Source organism: Phascolarctos cinereus, unplaced genomic scaffold (genome assembly GCF_003287225.1).
Source record: "Phascolarctos cinereus isolate Bilbo 61053 unplaced genomic scaffold, phaCin_HiC Scaffold_4;HRSCAF=312, whole genome shotgun sequence".
Classification (NCBI taxonomy): Eukaryota; Metazoa; Chordata; class Mammalia; order Diprotodontia; family Phascolarctidae; genus Phascolarctos; species Phascolarctos cinereus.
Window position 1 is genome coordinate 9,891,594 of NW_027555847.1, and position 15,162 is coordinate 9,906,755.

The 15,162-nt window shown below is 42.2% G+C and overlaps 1 protein-coding gene across 2 annotated transcripts in view; it reads left to right on the top strand.

The window, feature by feature from the left end:
• Nucleotides 1-15,162, top strand: part of TARP (TCR gamma alternate reading frame protein) — a 66,474-nt gene that overhangs the window by 27,189 nt on the left and 24,123 nt on the right. The gene's annotated exons all lie outside the window — the stretch shown is intronic.

The window sequence follows — 15,162 nt, forward strand, 5'->3', positions numbered from 1 at the left end:
CCCCACATCCTCTTCCCTGGGGGCCGCCTCCTCATTTCTGGCTCCCATCCCAGTTGGTCTGCCCATAACACTTCCTGCATTTCTTACCGAGACCATGTGGCCCATGTCTATACCATACCACATTCCTGCTCCAACTCACACAGGTTCCAAACTCCCTCCATCACCATCATAACCGTTCACATCTCTACAGGGCTCTAAGATTTCCATTTGTTTTATGAGCTGGGCTAGACAGCTTCAGAGGTCCTTTTCAGTTCTCAAATTCTGTCATTCTGCTTTTCGGCAGAGAGCCTTACATCATATTGTATTGTGTCATCCTCTTCACCACACTATGGAATAGGTTCTCTTTCCATCCCAGCATCACCTGTCTAAGGAAGATTTTGAACCCAGATATTCCTGACTCCATGTCTTGCCCCCTGTCCAAAGTTCATGCACCAAAGCTGGCACTTGGATCCATTATTCCTCAGGAGAAATTAAAAGAAACATGAAGAAGGAAAACATGAATATCCTCTCTTAATTCCTTAGATCTCCGAACCAACCCAAATACATTTTCAGGTAGAATTTAGACTAAGTGACCAGGGAAGTGCCTGCCAACACAGAGATGCTATTTCTCCTCATTGCTTATCGTTGTGATGGTTCATTATCTTTGTTAGTCAGCAAGTGTTGATTCAGGTGGAGTGTGCCCAGTGCTGTGGGGAAGACGAAAGGAGTCCGAGACAGGGTTCCCTTCAACAAACTGTCCTTAGCCTTGGGGGAATGCTATGACCAGCAGTGAAAGAGAACCTGTGTCTATAGATGGCCAAGGCTGGAAGTGGAGGCAGGGAGGGAAGGAGATCTGTGGCCATGGAAGCTGGGGATGGGACACTGAGAGTGCTTTATGGGAGGAAAGCCAAGCAAAATGAATGATTTCAGGAGCCAAAGCTAAAAAAACAAAGTGATGAGAATTCTAGAAACTCGCCCCTTTTTGTACAACAGATGCAATTGAAACAATAAAGAATTAAGGAAATTCCTTGAGAAAATGTTCTATTACTATCCTCTGTGGGAAACAAGGCTCCCAGAATAATCATCTGTGTTTTCAAAAGTGTTTCTCTACTATTGAAAACTCACAGTTGCCGTCTATCAGCAAGCATTTATTAGGTACCTTCTGTACAAAGTAGCTCACCTTTTCCACATGCCAGGTAACTCTCTGGTAAGATAAGTTTCAGAATGTGTTCATCTACATTGGTTGAGGATCTTCCTTACTGGGAGTTCCCTACCTCAATGAAATCATAGGTCCAAAATAATAATAATAATAAAATGTGCCTTCCAGGCATTGTGTGGGTCCTAAAGATGCAAAAATAAAAACTTCTCTCCCCTCAATGACTGTATGTTTTATGAGGAAGTAACATGGATGCATATATAAGAAAGTCAAAAATTAGTCCAAAACATGAGATGGGGACTGGACCAAAAACTTCCAGGTGAGGAAATTTCTTCTATCAATAGAGGCCAGAGCCTTTTCTCAACTTAGAGCCTTAGAGGTTTTCTTGTGTTACTGGGAGTTTTGATTAATTTCCCAGGGTCACCTTTGTCAAAGATGTGACTTGAACTTGGGCCTTCCTGATTTTGAGAACAGCTCTCTATCCCTTACTCCAAGCTGCCTCTCATAAAAAGGAAATACCACCTAATTTAAGTGTGTGTCGGGGCAGGGACTGGTAGTGAGAGGGAATTCATGAAGGCTCTTCTGTAGGACAATATAACTGGCCTAGATCATTAAAGAAGGCTAGGAATTCCCAGAGGAGGAGGAGGGGGGAGTTGTCCTGTCATGGCGGACACCTCCAGGGTCAAATAGAAAATCCTTTGGTTGGTGTTCAAAGTCTTGATAACCTGGCCCCTTCCTGCCATGCCAGCCATCTTCTACCTTCCACTGTGCTTCACACAGAATCACACAAGCACACACACAAAGATACCTACACACAGAGACATACACAAAAACATACACACACACACACACACACACACACACTGTGATCAAGGCACTGTCACTGGCTGTGCCCTGTGTTTAGGACTCTCTTCATCTCTGCATTCTGGCTTCCCTAGCTTCCTCCAAATCTCAGCTGAAATCTCATTTTGTACTTGAAGCTTTTTCCTGATTCCACTGAATAATGAGAAGACTTTCCTCTTTTAGATATTTCCAACTGATCTTGGCTAAACTTTGCACATTGTTTGCCTGTTATCTCCCCCATTACACTGTGAGCTCCTTGAGAGCAGGGACTGGGTTGTTTTTGTTCTTTTGTTTGTTTGTTTTTTGGGGGGAGGGCATTTCTTTATAACCCCAGCACTTGGCAGAAATGCCTAAAACATAGTAGGTGTTCAATAAATGTTTGGGGCAACTAAGTATTGTGGTGGATAGAGTACCAGGCCTGGAGTCAGGAAGATTCGTTTTTCAAATCTGACCTCAGACACTTACTAGTTGTGTGACCCTGGGTAAGTCACTTCACTCTGTTTGCCTCAGTTTCCTCATCTGTAAAATGAGCTGGGGAAGGAAATGGCAAACCACTGCAGTATCTCTACCAAGAAAATCCCAAATGGGGTCACATAAAGTCAGATGTGACTGAAAACAATTGAACAACTAACATTTATTGACTATTTTGACTTATTCCTTCTTTACAGTTTCTGTGTCTCATGAAGCTAAAGCTTCTGAACTGTCACATTTCAGTTCCTTCCAGCCATCTCCATGGTGCTGATTTTGTAGCTTTTAGCTCATCCTCCTCATTGTCTGCTTTGCCCCATTAAAAATATCAGTGTCAAATGGAAGCAGATGTGTGTGGTGGGCCTCTTTTGCTGCTTGAAATCCAGAGTCCTGTTCCTGCTCCCTGACTTTGCCTTGCTGTTTTTAAGACAGTCTTAGCCAGTCTCTGATTGTATAACTCCCCCTGTTCCAAAACATTCAGGGAGCTGGCTGCCTTTAGAGAATCCATACAGCATAATAAAAATAATAATAATAATAATAGCTTGTATTTATATAATACCTACTGTGTGCCCAGCACTGTGCTAAGCACTTTACATAGATCTTGTTTGTTCCTCACAATAATGCTAAGAGATGAATGCTACTATTATCCTCATTTTACAGTTGAAGAAACTGAGGCAAACAGGGTTAAGTGACTTGGCAAAGGTCACACAGCTAAGAAGTGTCTGAGACCAGATTTAAATACAAATCTTCCTGATTCCAGGTCCAGCCTAGAATCTCCCCTGTGCCACCTAGCTTCCTCACCCACCAGAAGGTCTCTGTGTCTTAACACAGACATAAACCTCTTCTCCCATTGAAATGTGATTTAGTGGTACCAACAAAGAGCCACTTCTTAGGGGATCCCTCCACCTCGAGGCGCCAGCCCAGTCCCTCCACTCAATTTTTGAGCCTATTTTCCCATTGCTTTCACTGCTGTTCAGAGCCTGGAAGAATGGCTAACCCTTCACTGTTCCCCCATGGACTTGGTGGGAGCCCATCAGCTGCTTCCCTTTGTCTCTCTTCTCCCCTCTCCCCATCCAAGTGATCTCCCACATTGTTAGTCTCACCCACAAAATAGAGTAATTCACTAATATGGCATCAAGAGGTTTATTTCTCTGATTGTCAGGGCAGCCCTGCCTACCGCTTTTCTGCACGTTATTTAAATTCCCACGAAATCTTTAGGCTCTTGAGAGCTTAGTGTTTGCCTTATGCTCCTTGTTGATCCATCTTTGCTCTATTTAACCCTGCATCTAAGGAGAGTGTGGTCAACTGAGTTAAATTCTGAAGAGCGACCAATGAGATTGAGGACTGCGAAGAAAACCCTGGATTTCACAGCAGAGATATATCATTGGTAACATTTAAGAGATATGTTCCAGTGCAGTGGGTGGGGGTGCAATTTGGGGGGAGCATGTGGGCACTTGCCATGTGTTATGAGAAAACGAGCAGCCCACATACATCAGAGCTGTGCTCCAGATGCGCCGTATTCCAAGGCAGATGTTATACCCGTGTTCACAATTTCCAGTGAAAACCAAAGGGACCATTACAAGAAGCTCACTTTCTTTATAAGAACCCCCTTTTCTAATGAAGGGCAAGGGTGCTGCTTGTAAACAGCTAAAGGATGGAATTCAATGGCATATTGCCAGTGAATTAAGCAAGACCCCTTTTCCCTTGTGGGTGGCTGTGTATCTGTGGCCAAAAAGAGTTTGTCTGTTTCTGCTTAGAGTCATTTCCTTCCTCTCCAACACAGGCATCGCTTCCCTTCTGATGAACGACTTCTGGCCCGCTCCCTATCTATTATGGGGACCACCAGAGTGGTACTGGTTCGCTTTCTGATCCTGGCTTTTCTTGGGATTTGTGAGTTCTTTCTTTTGTCATTTGTTTGGAATCCATTTGTGGAGGGGCCAAGAAATGGGTGAGGGCAAAAAACACACTTTCTTTGCAAAGACGGGCAGCCTGAACTGTGGGATAAAAGACTGAATCTGAGGTTTCTTTTTAAGGCAACACCACATCTCTTCCTCTGAGAGACGCAGCATGTTGTAGTGACCTTGGGCTGGAGTCCTACCTGAGGTCACTTACCCAAATGGGTGACCTGGCAAAGGTCGTGAGGCTGCAATCTCTACCATAAGAGCACTGGCTATACTAAAGACTCCCTGAAAGGTGTTGCCAAGCCTCCATCTGAATGGATAAATGCATTTGGTTAGGCTTAAGTCTAAAATTTTGAGTTGAGTATAAAGACAGAGACAGAAACATCCACAGCCCTTTCAGCTCCCTCTTAGCTGGAAAGTCGGTATCTCTGTTTCATTTTCTAAGTAGATACAAGAAGTCAAACTAGCCTAACAAAATCCTGTATTCATTCAAACAATGACTGTGCTATGCCATGCAAATGCTTGTTTTATTCCACAAATTAAAAATTAAAATTAAAAAAATAAAAATTCCTTTAACCCTAAAAAAAAAAGCCGAGGGAGTACACTTAATAAAGAATACAGCTATCATTAGCCCAGTGATTATTGTATGCATGATTGATTAAAGTACTTAATAACTACTTCACAAGAATTTTTGGACCGTTCGTCAGTAGATATTTCTGAGAGCTTATTATAAGATCATTATAAAGACTCATTTCATCACTTTGTCTTCTTCCCCAAACTTCAACTATCCACCTAGCAAAGTCCAACTCCAGCCCAAATTGATGGGCTATATATTTTGATTTTTTTTTTTGGACACCAGAGTTCTTGGGTATCTGGAGGTTCAGGATAGATTCTTTTCTCTTGTAGGTGCAAGCATGGAACCCATAGTGACCCAACTCATACCGTCCAACACTAAGAGAAGTGGTAGCACCGCCTTTTTTGTATGCCGAGTGAACGTGACTTCTTTTGGGCACACTTACATTCACTGGTACCACCAGAAGCCTGGTGGGCACCTGGAACGGATTCTTTATCTCTCATCCAATGACAATGTCGTTCATGAAGATGGGGTCAGTGAGGAGAGGTACGAGGCCAAGAAACGGGAGAGCGACTTCTCGGCGAGCCTCAGAATCCACCAAGTCACAGAGGCAGATGGAGGGCTATACTATTGTGCCTGCTGGGATGCGCACTATAAGTCAAACCCACAGAGACACTGAACAAAAACTCTCACACTACATATTCATGCACCTGGGGAACGCTCACTGTCTGCGCCGGGTCCCACATCTAAATACCACACATGGTGGCTGCACAGGAGTCAGCACAGGAAATCTTGCTGTTGCATGTGCTCTACTCAAAGTTGGGATGGGAAGTCTCAGACCTGGCCCTGGGTCTCTTGGCCCACCTGTGAGGTTTGCTTCAACTTCCTTCCTCTTCTCCCACAGCCGCCCAGGTTCTTGGGAAGTGTCTCGGCTCCAACTCAGGCTCACCAACCAGAGGAAGCATCGGTCAGTGGATGACAGGGTCATGTTACTCAGCCAAGTCCCACAAAAAGTCATTAGTTGGGCCTTGGATGTTCCGTTAGAGGGGAACATTATCTGTTTTAAAATTAACATGATCACAGACTTGGAGGTAGAAAGGACCTCTGGAGGTGTCTGGCCCAAGACCCTTAGTTTACAGAGGAGGAGACTGAGGTCCTGAGCGGTTACATATAGGATGCTAGGTTTACCTGAAAGGCTCTTTAGCATCAATCTAGTGCAGCCCCTTCATTGCAGATGAGAAAACTTCACCATGGAAGTCAAGTGACTTGTCTAAGGTCACACAGGTAGCAGGTGTCAGAGGCAGGACTGGAACCACTGCTCACCCACGCATTTTCCTCCTTGAAAGATGAAGGGCCAGCCAGGACCTGCTAAATCGCAGAATCCTGATTCAAGATTTCCAGAGAGGATCTGTGCACATGGCATGGGGGGTTGGGGCAGGTCATCCGTTCCCATTCTGATGTCGTGAAGTGCTAGAATTTCCCCAGATAACAGGAAAAGGCATTTTCCAAGGTTTGTTCACCAACTTCCGGGTAAAGAGGGAAGGATGGGGTCCCTGGATTGTGAGACCTTTTTTTTAATTCTACTCATTTTATTCTGAACTTGAGAAATAAAACAAGCATTTCCATAACATAGTAGAATAGGAAAAAAAACCCCAGAAGATTGTACATGAAACTGAACATCTATTGCGTAAAACTTGCTATTTCTTTTAATATGTAATAAAGTCATCTAAATTTATTTTTATCCTTTTTTTCTTCCATTCCTCCCCCAACCCCCAACCTAGAGGTGGCCACCATTAGACACAAATGTGTCTAATACTTTTATTTATCAGTTCTTTCTCTGGATGCTGATAGCATCTTCCTTCATATATCCTTTATAATTAATTTGGGTATTTATAGTAGTCAAAATGACTTAGTCACTCAAAGTTGTTCTTGAAACAATATTGCTGTTAATATTCACAAGGTGCTCGTGGTTCTGTTAATTTTGCTCTTCATTATCTCCTGTAAGTCTACTGGTGTTTTTTCTAAGGTCATCCAGCTCATCATTTCTTATAGCACAATAGTATTCCATCACAATCACATACCACAACTTGTTCAGCTATTCTCCAATTGATGTACACCCCCCCCCATTTCCAGTTCTTTCCCACCACAAAGAGAGCTGCTATAAATCATTTAGAACATATAGTTTCTTTTCCTTTTTACCACAATCATCTTTGGAAGTAGACCTAATAGTGGTATTACTGGGTCAAAGGGTATAGGCATTTTAATAACTCTTTGGGAATAATTCCAGATTGCCCTCCAAAATGGTTGGATCAATTCACAGTTCCACCAACAGTGAATTAGTTTCCCAATTTTTCCACATCACCTCCAACATTTGTCGCTTTCCCCTTCAATCGTTTTGGCCAATATGATAGGTGTAAAATGATACCTCCAGATTGTTTTAACTTGCCTTTCCCTAATCAATAATGATTTAGAGCAATTTTCATATGACTATAAATTGTTTTGATTTCTTTATCTAAAAACTGTCTCTTCATATCCTTTGGACATTTATTAATTGGGGAATGATTCATTTTCTTGTAGATTGGACAAAGTTCTTTATATATTTGACATATGAGACCTTTATCTGACAAAGTGTCTATAAATAGTTTCCCCAGTTTTATGCTTTCCTTCTGATCTTAGCTACATTTGTTTTATTTGTACAAAAAAATTTAATGTAATGTAATTGAAATTATCCATTTTGCACCTCACACTGCTCTCTGCTTCTTGTTTATTCATAGATTGTTAGCCTATCCATAAATCTGATAGGTAATATGTTCCATGTTCTAAAAATGTCCTCATATCTCTCTGTATATATAGGTCATGTATCTATTTTGACCTTATCTTGTTAAACGGAGTAAGATGTTGGCCTATGCCCAATTTCTGCCATACTGCTTTTCAGTTTTCCTAGTAATTTTTACCAAATTCTGAATTTTTATCCCCAAAACCTGTCTTTACACTCATTGAATACAATGTGAATTGTAAGTCTACTCTGTTCCACTGATCTACCTTTCTATTTCTTAGCCCTACCAGCTGGTTTTGATATTTATTGCCTTATAATACACTTAAAGCTCCGGTATTGCTAAACCTCCTTCCTTTACATTTCTTTATTAGTTCCTTTGAAAGTCTTGACTTCTTGTTCTTCCAAATGAATTTGGTTATTGTTTTATTCTAATTCAGTAAAAAGAAAAGTTGGGGTCTCTCTCTTGAGCTTTTTGGCTCCTACAGCTTCCTCTCTGAGCTCTGGGATATTCTCACAGGCGGATACATGATCCTCTCACTTTCCTGAGGTAGATCATGGCCCCTTCTTGCCTTTTCAGCTCCCACAGCATTTATCTGTGTCCTTCCACACCTACTCCTTAGGGCATTCAGCCAAGAGATGGGAGACCCTTTCTCTGGGTCGTGGGCTATCCCGTGGCTGCCAGTGCAGTGCATGGAGTGTCCACCTGCCATCCTTGCCTCTTGGCTCCTGGGTAGCCTGCTTCCTTTTCCGGCCGTCCATATGCATGAGCAGGTCTTTCAAGCACCTTCTTGCTATGTCTTCCTTGATAATGTGTCTGGATCAATTGGATTTAGAACTGTTACCGCTGCGCAACACATTTCTGCTCTCTGATCCTCAGTTTTCTCATTTGTAAAAAATGGGAAGAATAATGCTTTCAGGGTAGTCATGAAGTAAGCATCTGGCTAACCATAAAAAGCTACCTAAAGGTGGGGTTGTTATTATTTGTGTCTACTGGGCATCTCTCCAAGGCCGTTTGGATGCCCTGACATCTTGTTTCTCCTGAGATTATTGAGTTAACAGCACCAACACCACCATCACCAACAATAACTAGCAGATATATATGTGTGTGTATATATATATATATATATATATATACACACACACACACACACATATGTATATGTATATATGAACATATATGTATATATCTATCACTTTTAGTTTCACAAACTACTTTACAAATATAATAATAAAATAACATTTATGTAATACCTTAAGGTTTATAAAAGGATTTACACATGTTAACTCATTTGAACATCACTAACAACCATGAGAGGTAGGTGCTATTACCATCTCCATTTTACAGATGAGGAAACTGAGGCTGAAAGTTGAAGTGCTTTACCCAGGGTCACAGAGCAGTTACTCAACATGTGAAATTGAATTCAAACTTAGGTCTTTCTGACTCCAAGTCCAGGGGTTCTGACCATCACCAGCTGTGTGACTCTGGAAAAGTCACTTAATTTCTCTCAACTGCTGTGACGTATAAACCATAATAAAACCTACCAATTTGGTCATTGTGAGATCCAATAAAGAATCCAGATAAACCACTTCGTAAGCTCTGAAGTACTTAGTAAATGTTGGTTGTTATTATCATTTCAAAAGAAATCCATTGAATAATTTGATACCAAAAGAAATTAAAAATACAGAGAGGATGTGTAGGCCAGAACCAGGCAGGAAACTTACTAATGAGAATTGAGTCCAACTTTTACCTAAATACAAAATATGACAGCAATGCCTATATTCTTCCCTAGAGAGGAAGATTGCCCCTAAACATGGTTCAGAGGACCTAAAGCAATAACCCGACGCAATGATGCCAACAGAGGAAACATGTAAAGACAAGAGATGAATCAACTCCATCAGACCTTTGGAATATACACTTTTCAATCAACAACAACAAATTTTGAGAGAGTCTCTGCCCTCAAGGAGCTCAGTCTGGTTGAGGAGCCAAGAGTGATAAGCATGAAATTGTTGTAGAAAAGCAGAGCGTGGTCTACAATTCAAGGATAAATTAGGTAACACAGAATAAAAGTGGGCAGAAAAGGCTGAGATCAGTGTGGATTGAAGTAACAGGACATAAGGCAAATGGCCCATTTTGTTGATAAAAATTTATGAAATGTGGGGGCAGCTGGGTGGCGCAGTATATAGAGCATCAGCCTTGAAGTCAGGAGGACCTGAGTTCAAATTTGACCTCAGACCAAACACTTGACACTTACTAGCTGTGTGACCCTGGGCAAGTCATTTAAACCCAACTGCCTTAAAAAAATTTATGCAATGCAAGGAAAGTGAAATATATGAATCAATAGCCCAGTGGCAGTGAGTTGCTTTGAAAAGAAAGAAAAAGTAGTCCAATGGCCTCTGTGAGGTTTTCTCTAACTGCTTTATTGTCTGCAGAAATTCCCTTGAAAAACAACACACTTGTCATCTCTTCTTATTCTAAAAAGGTGGTTCCTTCTTAGGATTGAATTTTTTTTTTAAAAGCCATTGTTTCATCGCTACTCAGTTGCAAAGAGGCACATTCCAGCTTGATGTCTGGCAAAGCTTCAGGATGATCAGAGCAGGCCCAGAGTGGAAGGGGCAGGCTTAGGGGGCCAGGGGGCACCCACAAGAAAAGACTGGCCAACCACCCATTGAACATGGCCCAGAGGGGATTTGTGATCCGGAATGGGGTAGACTAGATGCTTCCTGAGGGAGATGCTGTGGTTCAGCACAAGACTGTGTGGCTCTCTGGAGGACTGCCCCTACATACCTCTTGGATCTTTCAGGACCCAGGGCTTTTCTATAACCAAGAATAGCTGTAGACTCTCTTAAAGAGATGTGATTTGAGAGTCCATCCAGAGTAAGAGTCCAGGGGCAGCTGGGTGGCACAGTGGCTAGAGCACCAGCCCTGGAGTCAGGAGGGCCTGAGTTCAAATGTGGCCTCAGACACCTAACACTCACTAGCTGTGTGACCCTGGGCAAGTCGCTTAATCCCATTGCCTAGCCAAAAAAACCACACACACACACACACACACACACACACACAAAAACAAACAACAACAACAAAACTGAGAGTCCATCAAAGGTCCACAAGAGGATTCCTTTTCTAGGCTATATTATTCCTGCCTGAGGCCAAAGGAAAGGAGGAAGTGTGTTTCCTGGCAACACCCTGCAAATTACACAAATCTGTGCATGTGAGCCAACCCTCTTGCACCCCAAAAGAGTCAGCTCACTGTAATGAATTCTGCCAATGGCAAGGATATCTAGCCATTTTCACACGTCCTCTTCCCAAATTATATATGACAATGACTGCCAATTTGAATCACTCAATATACAAATGTATTTGTTCATTTAACAAGGATATATTAAGTCTCCACTATGAGCCAGACTGTTCTGGTGGACACAAGGAACACAAAGAAATGCCCCCACCCCAAGGCAGCCCTTGACCTTGAGGAGTTTAAATCCTACTGAGGGATATTACCATTACACAGATAAGTTGACATAATTGATACAGAGCTGGAAGAGATGTCAGAGGTCCGCTAACTCAATTGTGTAATTGACCACTGAGGAACTGGGACCTGATAAAGCAAGTAAAGGCCCAAGGTCACACAGGAATGTGTGTGTATCTGTGTGTGTGTGTGTGTGTGTGTGTGTACAACAAATGTGTGGAAAGACAAGCTGCAGCAGGAACTATGATCCTCCAGGTTCTTTCTGGATGAAATCTTCCTAAGTGATTGGAACAGCAGGACAGCAGATCAATGCCAGAGCTCGTTTGTTTCTCTTTGCCAAAGGCCCTATAGAAACAGTCCGAATGGAGGACAACAAAATAAAAAATCATCGCCATCCCATCACCAGAGGGAGACTGGCTTGTTCTTGGGAGTAGCCTGGAGTCAGCAGGGAAGACACTGGACTGGAAGTCAGAGAGACTTGGGTTGAAAGTGAAGCACTATTTCCTGTGCTTCTAGTGCATGGCACATAGTAGGGGGTTAATCTAGGCAATGTGGAATAGAATCCTTCCACTGATGACCCACATGGTTATTGGGAGGAGGACGATGGGGATGGACCTTGTGCTTCATTAGTATAGTTGAGGAATGTCCCTCTGCCAATGCAAGCTGCCTCCTTCTCTACAACCTACAGGCTTGGAGAGTTGTCAAGAAGATTAAGAGGTCTGGAGAGCAATCAGCAGCTATGCCCCAAAAGTTATAAAACTGTTTATCCCCTTTGACCCAGCAATTCCACTACGAGCTCTGTCTCCCAAAATGATCAAGAGAAAAGGCAAAGAACCTCCATGTTCTAAAGACTGATAGCGGCTCTGTGGTGGCAAAGGACAGGAAACTGTGGAGATGCCCATCAGTTGGGGAATGGCTGAACAAGATGTGGTATATGATTGTGTAAGTAACGTAAGTAACGATGAGCTTGATGATCTTAGAAAAACATGGAAAGACTTGCATGAAATAATGAAGAGTGGAATGAGCAGATCTAAGAGAATGTTTGCATACAATGATAGCAATATCATCTTAAGAATAACTTTGGGTGACCAAGTCATTTTCACCATTATAAATACCCAAATTCACTACAAAAGACTTATGAGGGAATATGTTACCTGCATTCAGGAAAGAACTGATAAACAGAGGTAAGTATAGGATGGATTTCCATATATGTGTGTGTATATATATATATATATATATTATATATATATATATATATATGTATATATATATATACATATATATACATATATATATAAATTTATGTCTAATGGCAGCTGTCTGTAGGTAGATTTGCAGTTTCATGTGCAGTGCTCTCTTTTTCTATTTTACTTTTTCTATTCTTCTTAAGTACAGAAAAACAAAACAAAACAAAACAAATATTTTCCTTTCATTTTTTAAAATCCTGCAGAAAGAAAAGAAGAAGAAAATTGAAAGGTTCTGACTTACCTAGGGTTAAAGAGCCCCAGGACTTGGATCCAGTTCTTCTTGACCCTGAGGCTCCCTCTCTGTCCATTCTCCATGTTACCTCTCAATGAGAATAAAGCTTTAAATAAATAACAGATATTCTGATTTAGAGGATGGTGTCTGAGGAGCCACTGGCAGACATCCTCAGGGTTTTCAGGGGGGAGAGGGTCAGAAGGAAGTCAAGGCCACACTGCCATAGCTCCATCTTTGGGCAAAGGAAGCAGGAAGGTCAATCAGCATTGACATCAGCATGCCTGGCCCCCACCCATGGAGAGAGCTCTGGTCTGCTCCTCTTAGAAAGGCCGGATGCACAATGAACATTAGGCCCGGATCGAGCAGCTCATCATCTCTGCTGACACCCCAACAGGCCCCCTCGGGCCACTCTGAGCTGATCTCTATCCTTCAGGCTCCTTGCTTCCTTGGGTTCTCCTCAGCCCAACAACCGGCACAGCCAGAATGAGCCTCTGCCAAATGCTTGCCGTGGCCACCCTCTGGGCCTGTGAGTTAGCTTCTCCCTCTCTTCATGTAAGGTAAGAAGCAGAAGAAATTCTCAAAAGGATCTCTTCACATCTCCGTGTTCTCTTCTTTTATTTCTAGTTGGACATGAAGCTCTAGAACTGAAGCAGCCTCAAGTCTCCCTCACTAAAGACCTGAGCACAACAGCACGTGTGACTTGTCAAGTGTCTAGCAGTCAGACCTTTGAGAGCAAATACATACACTGGTACCAGCAGAAGCCAAGCCAGCCTTTACAACATCTGCTCTCTGTCCAGTCAACCAGCATCCCCAGCCAAAAATCCTTACATGAGATACGGAAGAAATTTGTGGCAGAAAAGAATAAAGACAAGGGAACCTCGATCCTAACAATAAGCAGCATAACACGTGAAGATGAGGTCACCTACTATTGTGCATGCTGGGAAGACCACAGCAGTCAGCCCTCACTGACAACACCTACAAGAATCCTGCCCTCCTCGCGTCCCTCCCCACATCCTCTTCCCTGGGGGCCGCCTCCTCATTTCTGGCTCCCATCCCAGTTGGTCTGCCCATAACACTTCCTGCATTTCTTACCGAGACCATGTGGCCCATGTCTATACCATACCACATTCCTGCTCCAACTCACACAGGTTCCAAACTCCCTCCATCACCATCATAACCGTTCACATCTCTACAGGGCTCTAAGATTTCCATTTGTTTTATGAGCTGGGCTAGACAGCTTCAGAGGTCCTTTTCAGTTCTCAAATTCTGTCATTCTGCTTTTCGGCAGAGAGCCTTACATCATATTGTATTGTGTCATCCTCTTCACCACACTATGGAATAGGTTCTCTTTCCATCCCAGCATCACCTGTCTAAGGAAGATTTTGAACCCAGATATTCCTGACTCCATGTCTTGCCCCCTGTCCAAAGTTCATGCACCAAAGCTGGCACTTGGATCCATTATTCCTCAGGAGAAATTAAAAGAAACATGAAGAAGGAAAACATGAATATCCTCTCTTAATTCCTTAGATCTCCGAACCAACCCAAATACATTTTCAGGTAGAATTTAGACTAAGTGACCAGGGAAGTGCCTGCCAACACAGAGATGCTATTTCTCCTCATTGCTTATCGTTGTGATGGTTCATTATCTTTGTTAGTCAGCAAGTGTTGATTCAGGTGGAGTGTGCCCAGTGCTGTGGGGAAGACGAAAGGAGTCCGAGACAGGGTTCCCTTCAACAAACTGTCCTTAGCCTTGGGGGAATGCTATGACCAGCAGTGAAAGAGAACCTGTGTCTATAGATAGCACTTCTTAAGCTATGGGTTATGACCCCATATAGGGTCACATAAATGAATGTGGAGAGGGTCGCAAACATTTGGCAGCAGTAAAAGGTTTCTGAACATGCAATGACCAAAAATTAGTTCAGAATCAAATGCATAAGGAATCTGAGGCGTTTCTGGCAACACTTTGCTGTGTTGCATCGCACAACCTCACTACAGCCTTAGTCCTGAGCAACAGCAACTGGCCAAGTTCTCAGGAGACACAGGTTTAAAGCTTGAGCTTCCTAAAAGCCCAGTAAATGCATGTGGGCTTGGCATTAGGACAGAATTTCCAATAATTTCTGAAATGGCCCTAGACATATTTCTGTCATTTTAGACTAAATATCTCTGCTCAGCAGCATTCTCAGCACTGATGACTAGAAAGTCAAAATATCGATCAACTCTGAAAAATGCTGAAGATTCTCTACATCCTGCAGTATCAAATACCCCACCAAGATTTAATTCATTATGTAAAAATAAATAAGCACGTCCATCTCATTAGAATGCAAATTTGCTTTTGTCTTTAATAAATAGGGAAAGTATGTATGTGTGTATATATATATATTATATATATATATATACATATATGTATATATACCAAAGAATTGTTTTAGAATAAATGTTTTTATGATTTATTTTCAGTAAATGTTTGATTTGTATACCTATTTTGTATATCTATATACCTGGAGTGGCATAAAAATTTCTCA